We start from the raw sequence: 10,283 nt of genomic DNA, 5'->3' as shown, positions 1-10,283 counted from the left end.
ATATTCATTCAAAGATAATGATTTATCCTAGCAGAATACAAAAAGGAAACTGAAAGTGCCTAGACACCTGCAAAACCTATTCTATACTTAAAGAAAGAAAATTCTTTTTATTTTGATTTATTCTTTCTTCCTTTTGGTTGATAATCCCAAGATTTTCTCCAAATTGTGAGAATATTCTCTCCCAGACAATAGTTTTCCTAACAGAACAAGAAAACCTGTAATGACATATTCATAACTCTGAAAAATATGTTTTCATCCATTTTTAAAGAGTAGAATGATTAAATAATAGCATGAATAGTTTCCAACCCATTTCCATTATTTCGAGAGAAATTAATCAATTTGTTTTTATTGCTTAACGATGCTTAAAGAATGCCATTAGTTCAAATACACATGTGAAACTGAATCCAGTGCATTTCAATAGATTGAGTCAGAATCCCTTGCATTTAAAAGGTTCATATTTGACTTCATTTTGATATTTTAGGTAGACTTCCTTTAGTAATACCATTATTCCTAGGCAATAATTGGTAGCAACTCAAAATCCTATTGAAAGTTTAGTTAGTGTGATCCAGTGAAAAGGAAAGCCAGAATGAATGAACTCAACAAATGTTCTAAAATACTGCATGATATTGGATTTCTGTGCACAAATGCTCATGCCTAAGGAACCAAACTGTTAGATATTCTTTCAAGTAGGTAGAAAGCAAACAAGATACTTAAGTCCATTGATTATCAATTAAACTAAGGTTCATTTGGCTATATAAATTTAATAATGTAGGTAATTATACACCTCTCCCAAGAAATTTTCTCAAGAAGGGCTCCACTGGATATACTGAATAGAAAAAAATTATTCTCCTGGTTTTTCAATAATTCTTCATTCAAAAATATTTGCTGTCATCTCCAAGATTTTCTTTAAAGTTGAGAATACAGTCTGTCCAAAGTAAAAAATTTCCAAAGAACAAGAAAAAAGTTTTAAATAACATAGAGATATCATCACTAGAATAATGTTCAAACCAGCAATATTTCAGCAGAAAAAAAGTCATCCTATGTATAAGACTTAAGAATGCATAAAGGGGGAGGCAGAGCCAAGATGGCAACAGGAGAAGAGACTCTCTTATGTGCTCTCTCTCAAAACTCATAAAATAAGGATTCTAACTAAATTTTTGAGAGACAGAACCCACAGAGGGATCCAGTGAGGAATTCTCCAGGCCAAAGTAACCTGGAAAATAGTGGAAAGGCTCCACTCCATGGAGTTCACAAGAGTGAAGGAATTTCAGCCTCTCGGAGGCAGCCCCAAGGCACCTAGGAGCTGTGGCTCAGGACAGCAGGGGTAGTTTCCTGACCTACACCCCAGGGAGCACCAGACACAACTTGGAAGATTAGCTCAAGGGCCTCTGCCAGAGTGAGCACATGAAACCTATCCCTCAGGGCACTCAGTGAGCAGTATGGCCACAGCAGCCCAGATCCAGGAACTGGAAGCAGTCGGAGTCAGTAAGCAGGAATCCCAAAGCAACCAAGCCTTGAGTACTCAGCCTAGGAAGGGGAGTGGAGAGAGATTTCTGAAGTCTTTCTTCTGCACCTGGAACAGGACACTGGGGCTCTGACCACACTCAGATCCCAATCACAGTCTAGGCCTTGCATAGAACAAAAGCCCCCCCCCCACCTCAGCCCCATGGCAGAAGGGTGTCCTTGTGGTCATTCACAGACTAGGAGGGAAGACAGAGCTTCACATGCTGAGATCCTTGTGGGGAGTGTCCCAATAATATTCAAAAGCTCAGGAAGCACCCCAAGACCAGGCACAGGCTGGGAAAATGAGCAAACAGAGAAAAAAAGAGGAACACCATTGAGAAATACATTGTCTATGATACCAAGAAGGATCAAAATACTCAATCTGAAGATGAAGAAGTACAAGTTCCTGCATCTAAAGACTCCAAGAAAAATGGAAATTGGGTTCAGGCTATGACAGAGTTCAAAAAAGATTTTGAAAATCAAATGAGGGAGATAGAAGAAAAATTGGGAAAATAAATGAGAAAGATGCAGGAAAAGCATGAAAAAGAAGTCAGCTGCTTAGTTAAGAAGATCCAAAACAATGCTGAGGAAAATAACATGTTAAAAACCAGCATAGGTCAAATGGATAAAACAGTTCAAAAAGTTATTGAGGAGAAGAATGTTTTAAAAGGCAGAATTGGCCAGATGGAAAAGGAGATAAGAAAGTTCTCTGAGGAAAACAAATCCTTCAGATCTAGAATGGAACTAAAGAATGCTGCTGACTTTACAAGAAGTCAGGACACAATACTTCAAAGTCAAAAGAGTGAAAAATTAGAAGAATACGTGAAACATCTCATTAAAAAAAACAACTGATCTGGAAAACAGATTCAGGAAAGATAATTTAAGAATTATTGGGATACCTGAAAGTCATGAACAGGAAAAGAGCCTTGACATCATTTTCAAATTGCCCAGATATCGTAGAAGCAGAGGGAAAAATAGAAATTGAGAGTATCCAATGATCTCTTCTGGAAAGAGATCCAAAAAAACAACCCCCAGGAATATTATAGCCAAGTTCCAGAACTCCCAAATCAAAAAGAAAATATTACAAGCAGCCAGAAGTACATAATTCAAATAACATGGAGCTGCAGTCAGGATCACACAGGACTTAGCAGCAGCCACATTAAAGGCTTGTAGGGCTTGGAATATAATAATCTGGAAGATAAGAGAGCTCAGAATGCAACTGAGAATCAACTACCCAGCAAAACTGAACATCCTCTTCCAGGGAAAAAGATGGATTTTCAGTGAAATTCACGGGAATTTCAAATGTTCCTGTTAAAATGGTCAGAGCTGAACAGAAAGTTTGATCTTCAAATACAGGACTCAGGTGAAGCATAGAGATTGGAGGAGAAAGGGAAAATATGAGGGACTTAATGATGATGAACTACATGTATTCCTGCATAGAAAAATGATACTGATAATAGTCATGAGAAACTTCTCATTTAATAAAGCAGGTAGAAGGAGCTTTTATAGATGAAGCACAGGAGAGTGCTGAATTTGAAGATGTAATATATTGTAAAAATGGAGTCAATGGCTAAAAGGGAAATGTAATGGAAGTAAGAGAAAGGAGAGGTGAAATAGGCTAAGATATTTCATATAATAATTTTTTTTTTATTATGGTGACCTATTTCAGTGATATGTAAGGGAGGAAGTCAATGGGGAATGAGGGAACCTTCACTTTCATCAAAGGTGGCTTGGAGAGGAAACAGCATATATACTCAATGGGGTATAGACATCTAGAGTAAGAAGGAGAGAAGGGGGACAGAGGGAAGGGAGGGGATGTGAGTGATGGAGGAAAGGGTGGACCATGGGGGGAGAGTGGTCAGATATAACACATTTTTTTTAATTCTTCCAAGAGGCTGGGATTGGATGACCTGTCCAGGACCACAGGGTCAAGTGGTTTTGGTGCCTTAAGAGGTGGTATGTGGGCTTGGGGCTTCTTAGCCTCATCGCTGGTGATCAGTCTGCTGTGCCACTCAGCTACCCTAAAGCACATTTAAGAAGAGGGACAGAGTGAAAGGAAAGAGAAAATAAAGTGTATGGTAGTGGGGAAGTACAAATGGAGGGAGTTGTGAACAGCAGTGGCAACAGTAGAAAAATATGGAAGTAGCTTTTTTGATGGACTTATCCTAAGAAATGTGATCCACCTGTGAGAGAGCTGGTGGTGTTGGAACACAGACTGAAGCATATTTATTATCATTGTTGCTGTTGTTGTTGTTGTTGTTGTTATTTTGGGGAGGGGTTGCGGGGCAGATGAGGTTGGGTGGCTTGCCTGGGGCTGCACAGCTGGGTGATTGTTGGGTGTCTGAGGCTGGATTTGGACCCAGGTGCTCCTTACTCCGGGGCTGGTGCTCTGTCCACTGTGCCACGTGGCTTCCATTATTATTATTATTATTAATAATTATTGTCATCATCATCATCTAATTTTTATTTTATTTTGTTTTTTTTTGTTTTTGCAGGGCAATGGGGCTTGGGTAGCTTGCCCAGGGTCACACAGATGAGTGATTGTTGGGTGTATGGGGCCAGATTTGAGCTTGGGTGCTCTTGACTCCAGGGCTAGTGCTATGTCTACTATGCCACCTAGCTGCCCTTATTATTATTATTATTATTATTATTATTATTATTTTAATTTTTTCCTCTTTCCTTTATTACTCATGGGGGTCTATATTTTTTGGGGAGAGGGGTATTATGTTTGCTCATAAACAAAAATATTTTAGTAATATAAAAAAGCATTTGTACAAAACTAAAATAAATATAATTAAAACTGAAAAAAGAATACATAAAGAACTTCGCAATATACATTTGGTAGTGTATTCATGACATTTCAGTAGATAGTATATCAGAATCTCTTGCCTTTTATTATGTATATTATAGTTAATTTTGATTATTTAGGCTGAAAGAATTTTACTTACTAAAGTGTAAATGATAGTGAGTTGATCTTGATATCAGGAAAATCTAAGTTAAAGTACCAGCTCTATGTTTGTGGTGGCAAAGAATTGGAAATCAAGTAAATGTCCTTCAGTTGGGGAATGGCTTAGCAAACTGTGGCATATGTATGTCATGGAACACTGTTGTTCTATTAGAAACCAGGAGGGATGGGAATTCAGGGAAGCCGGGAGGTATTTGCATGAACTGATGCCGAGTGAGATGAGCAGAAGCAGAAAAATACTGTACACCCAAACAGCAACATGGGGGGTGATGATCAGCCTTGATGGACTCACTCATTCCATCAGTGCAACAATCAGGGACAATTTGGAACTCTCTGCAATGGAGAATACCATGTGTATCCAGAGAAACAACTGTGGAGTTTGAACAAAGACCAACAACTATCACCTTAAATTTAGAAAAAACCCTGATATCTTATTGTGTGATCTTGCTATCTCTTAAACTTTATGTTTCTTCCTTAAAGACAGGATTTCTCTCTTATCATACTCAATTTGGATCAATGTATACCATGGAAACAATGTAAAGACTGACAAATTGCCTTCTGTGGGGGGTGGGAAGGAAGATTAGGGGAAAATTAAAAAAAAAAAGAACCAGCTCTTGACATATACTTCTTTTGTGACCATGGTCAAGTCAGATAAGTTGTTAGGTCCTATGACCCACTCTGTGACTCTAAGTTGCAAAGTAAATGCCAACCTGAAATGGTAAAAGAAAAAGTAATCCTAGACCTAATTTAAAAAATTAAATATGAGTATATTCTTCAATATTTGATATGTAAGCATATGTATTTGTTCATTTGTTTTGGATCTTAAGTTCAAAATGAATAAATGTAATGCCAACATAATCCTTCCTGTAATAAAACTCTCTCAATTATTTGCTTTATAATGGTATCCCAATGATGATTATGACAATGACAATGTATTATAATTATGTTGAGAGTTAAGATAGTAAATAACAGTTTATTGAGGGGAGAATCTTTGTACTAGGTGTTCCCTGACCTTTATAACCATTCTTTCAATTTCTTAGGACCCAGTGGGGCATGAATTAAAATGTATTAGAGATGTTCTCTATAGTGTTCTGACAACTTTTGGCATGAGGTATCACTGATGAAGAGTAATCTCCCCTTTTTTCTCTAGAGAATCTCAGCTCTGGTCAACTCTGCTTGAATTTAATTATTGCAATGGGACCAAGATTTCCCCGAGTATTATAGAGTCAACAATTTGTTTTTACAAAACATTGTTACAGTTTAATCTTCAGAGTTCTCTTGCTCCCACGTGGAGCCCTCACTGTTTGGCTCAGTTGTTTGTATGGCTTTCAGTTGTCATTCCCTTCTTTCTGGGAAAAAAGTAGAATACAGGAAAGCTTTGGGATGAAATGAGATGAATGACCATGTTCTCTGATATCTTTGCCTTCTTTTTACTTTAATTCATATAGCACCTTTCCTGTTATAAATTTGGATAATGAAAAGGGTGTTCCTTATCTCCCTTCCTGATTCATTCATATAGAAATTAACAGTGAAAGTTTTCTTTTGAGTACTGCTTTATTAATTATTCAAGCATTTCTATCCCTGCAGAATTATCATTTCTTTTTAAAGACTAATATATTCTTTTAAACAAAAGCGATAGTAACAAAAACATGTTCCAGAGTGTGTAGGACTACCGAGAAATGAATATAGCAGAGAGGTTTCCACTCGAATTTCCTCTGCAATTGAATTTCTTAGAAAGTTGCCTGAGACAGAGAGAAATTGAGCAATTCTCCAAAAGTCATACATCAGTTTGCAATAGAGTTAAGGCTTCAACCTTGAACTCAAACCTGAAATCAAGTTTTTTTTTTTTTCACTTTTTCATGGGTATTTCTCTCTAACTCTTAAAATGAGAATAACCATACTATCATAGCATGAATAATGCCCTTTGTAGATTCTCTCTGTAATTGTTTACTATTATTATTATTAATATTATTGTATTATGTTTCTAGAACTTGATTCTCAATGGATTTATGATTTGGTTGGAGACATAGAGGATTAGTATTAAAGGTTTTATATTCCAATACTTTATCTATCTGCTAGCAATGTGACTTTGAGTGAGTCACTTCTACTTTGCTTCCCAATATATAGTTGCAACAGTTGCAATAGCAACACTAGTAACAACAGTAAACTAATGTTTACTATGTCACTGATCTAAGTACCTATTAAGTATTATCTCATTTGAATCTGAGAGATTGTATTAATCAGATAAATGAGGTGAATAGAAATTATTTGACTTGTTCAGATTCACACATCTAGTAAATGTAAGAGGCCAGTATTTTGGTCAATTTTTTTTAACTCCAGGGTTAGTGCTGGTTGAACCAATAATTTCAAAGATCTACAAAGGTGGTCTTATCCTATGGCAACCCTTGAAAATGGTACAGTTCCTGGCCCCAAATAGCTTCATTTTATATGAGAAAGGAAACATATAGGTGGCCAAGAAAAGAGAGAGAAAACAGTGGTGGTGGGAAGAGTTACAGTATAGTCATATAGTAGTCAGCGGATGATAAGGATGGCCTGAATGACTAGCTGGTCAACCTGATGGCATATGAAGGAAAAGCAATATATGATGTCTAGGGCTAAACAGTGGATATGGTGAACAGTTATCTCTTAATGGTCTCCTAATGTGGGAATTGCAAAGATGAGTTGAATGTCACATATGAATGAGTTTGAGGTTGGGATGGGGAAACAAAAGGAATCATCATGATTCAAGGATAGAATATATAGAACCCTTATTCTTGGACCAGTTAACTGTCCTCTTTCATTATTATGAAATACTCAGAGATAATGAGCAAAAATGTCTGAGTATATATATAGTACTTTCATGATTCATAGTTCAAGAAAAGATCACAGTTTTGGGACTTTGTGCTTTATTATAACATCTAGTTTGCATCTAGAGAGACAACTAAATATGGATCATATATTTTAGGTCTATTTTTCCTTGAAAGTATACATATACATGCATTATCAAATCAAGTCTTATCAAATTCTGTTGTTCAGAAAATGGGAAGAAATGAAGGAAAAAATTTCACAATCTAATTCATGCTTGAAAATCCTGCCTAAACTCATCCTTGTTTTTCCCATAAATTTTTTGCAGCACTTCTACATAATGCCTTGGTGTTTTTTTATCTTTTTGGTTTTCTCCTAATATCACACTATACACTTGCCTCCTAGTTAACTAGTTATATGATCAGGTTGTTTTCTTTTATAATTATTATATTTCTTTAGGGATATATTTTATTCCAGTTTTTCCTGACTTAATTTTCCTTAGAGTACTCTCTCTCTCACCCTCTCCCTCTCCCTCTCCCTCCCTCTCTCTTTTGCTTTCCAAAGAGTATAATGTTCCATGATTCAAAGTCCTACAAATATACTAGGAACTTCATTAGGAATTTGAATTCTCTAAAAAACTTTGTAAATTTCTGAAAACTATGGGCCCACATCACTGTCTAGTTGAATGTATAGGCATATACACAGATATTAATTTATCTCTAAGTACCTACACAGACCGATAGATTGACAGAAAGAAGAAAAAGAAACAGAAACTGAGGAATTCAGTTTTTTCTGTGGATAAAGAAGAGAAAAACTCTCTATAATTATGGATCTCATTCAACAGGTTTTGGAAAATTTTAGTGTTGTATGCAACCAGCAAGATGCCATCTGAAAGAGAGGAGTCTCATAATTTATGGATAACATTTTTTAGTCAGATTTTATGGTAGGCATTATCTGTCTCCTTGATAATAGTTTTAGCTAAAATATATTTTCCTGTTTTGAACCTTGCCTAATGGAAATATTCTGAGGGTCATAAAATAAGGCTACCTCTGCTGTTATAATTAATAAAATTTGGATAAATTTAATTTGAAGGCTTTCTTTTTTGTTTTTTATGGGTGTCACTGATGGAAAAAAAGAGTTTTGAAAAATCTTGGGAAAGTTGGAATAAAATATATTTAACATTTCACTGATTAAATGACAAGATTTTCTGACTATTCTACTTTTTACAGTTAGGTTTACATGATATTGAGGCCAATATATATGTTGGTTAAAAAACAATATTTCATGACCTGAGATTTTTAAAAATTTCATATTCCATTTAATTTTTCTATGAATTAGATGAGTAATCCAGAGTGCATGGGTATTAGCATCCATCATGCCAATAGTCTAGTAAAAAGAAAATCTTGAATATATAAAAGATATAAATATATAAAAAGAAATCTTGAATATATAGATTAGTGTATCTATATATAATATATAATACATATAAGAATATATAGATAAATATAAATATTAATGCATAAATATATTTATAATAACATTATTGATTCCTAGGACAAATAAAGCACATCTTGGTTGTATTGGAGGATCACTATTTTTCTTATTTTTCTCCTATTTTGCTGTCTTTCCCCAAAGGTTGCTTTTTACAAGCACCTTCATAAAGGTTGTTTTTACAAGCATCTTCATAAAGGTTGTTTTTACAATGTATGTCACATGTCCCTTTCTCTAGATCCTTATGTTTTGTCCTAACTCTCAACATCATGATGAGGATGATGAATGACAGCACAGCAAATGATTTCATCTTGATGGATTTTTCAGACCAGTCCAAACTGGAGAAGATTCTCTTCATGATTGTCTTGATCTCTTACCTCCTCACCCTGATAGGCAATGCAGCCATCATTCTGGTCTCTTGCCTGGATCCCAAACTTTGTACCCTACTTCACACACTTTCTCACCAATCTCTCCCTTATTGACCTCTGCTTCACCACAACTATTATTTCCCAACTGCTGTGGAATCTGAAGCGACCAGCTAAGACTATCACTCCTGTAGGTTGTGCCATTAAACTCTATGTCTCTCTGGCATTGGGTTTCACTGAATGTTTTCTCCTGGCTGTTATGGCATTTGATCGCTATGCTGCTGTTTGCAAACCACTGCACTATGCTACTGTTATGCATCCAAGACTATGTCAGTCCCTTGCAGTGATTACATGGGTGAGTGGATTGGGCAACATACTCATTCAGGGTACCATCATGCTTAGGTTGCCTCTCTGTGGGCACAGAAGACTCTATCACTTTTTATGTGAGGTCCCTGCTATGATCAAGTTGGCATGTGTAGATATTCATGCTAATGAAATACAGCTTTTTGTGGCTTCCTTGGTCTTACTCCTCCTGCCTCTGGGACTGATCTTAATTTCTTACACACTCATTGTTCATTAAGTGATGAGAATTATGTCTGTCCAAGCTTGGTAGAAGGGTCTGAGAACCTGTGGATCACATCTTTTGGTGGCATTCCTCTTCTATGGCACCATCATAGCTTTCTAAATTCAATCCAATATATGCCCAAACTCAAGGTAAATTCATCACTCTCATATATTGTGGTGAGTCTTGCCCTCAACCTCCTCATTTATACATTGAGGAACAAAGATATGAAGGGTGTACTGAAAAGGCTGTTAGGAAAAGATTCAAAGTAAAAGAGACATATAACCCACCCAAGAAGGAAGCATGCAATCTTTAGAACTAAAGCAGATTTTAAAAGAGTACCTTGTCTTTTTCCTTTTATTAGATCATAATTTGGCTTTTAAGGCACGAAATATATGTTCTATATCTGAGAGATTCCCTCAAATGTATTATCCACTTTTTCAAATGAAGCATAACCTGCAGGTTTTTTCCTCCATAATCTTGAAATTCAATATATTCAATTTGATTTTTTGTTGGACAACAAATATACTAGACAATTTTTCAGTGACTTTAGGAATACTAAATTCATTATGATATATACTGTGGTATATAT

At 35.9% G+C, this 10,283-nt stretch overlaps 1 pseudogene; it reads left to right on the top strand.

Annotated features, from left to right (window-relative positions):
• The first annotated feature begins 9,033 nt into the window (after positions 1-9,033).
• On the top strand, positions 9,034-9,963 carry LOC141511514 (olfactory receptor 2G3-like; annotated as a pseudogene).
• Positions 9,964-10,283: the final 320 nt, after the last annotated feature.

The sequence above is a fragment of the Macrotis lagotis genome, chromosome 2 (assembly GCF_037893015.1).
Source record: "Macrotis lagotis isolate mMagLag1 chromosome 2, bilby.v1.9.chrom.fasta, whole genome shotgun sequence".
In the NCBI taxonomy this organism is placed as follows: Eukaryota; Metazoa; Chordata; class Mammalia; order Peramelemorphia; family Peramelidae; genus Macrotis; species Macrotis lagotis.
The sequence above is the reverse complement of the archived record's forward strand: the minus strand, read 5'-3'. Positions and strand labels throughout refer to the sequence as shown.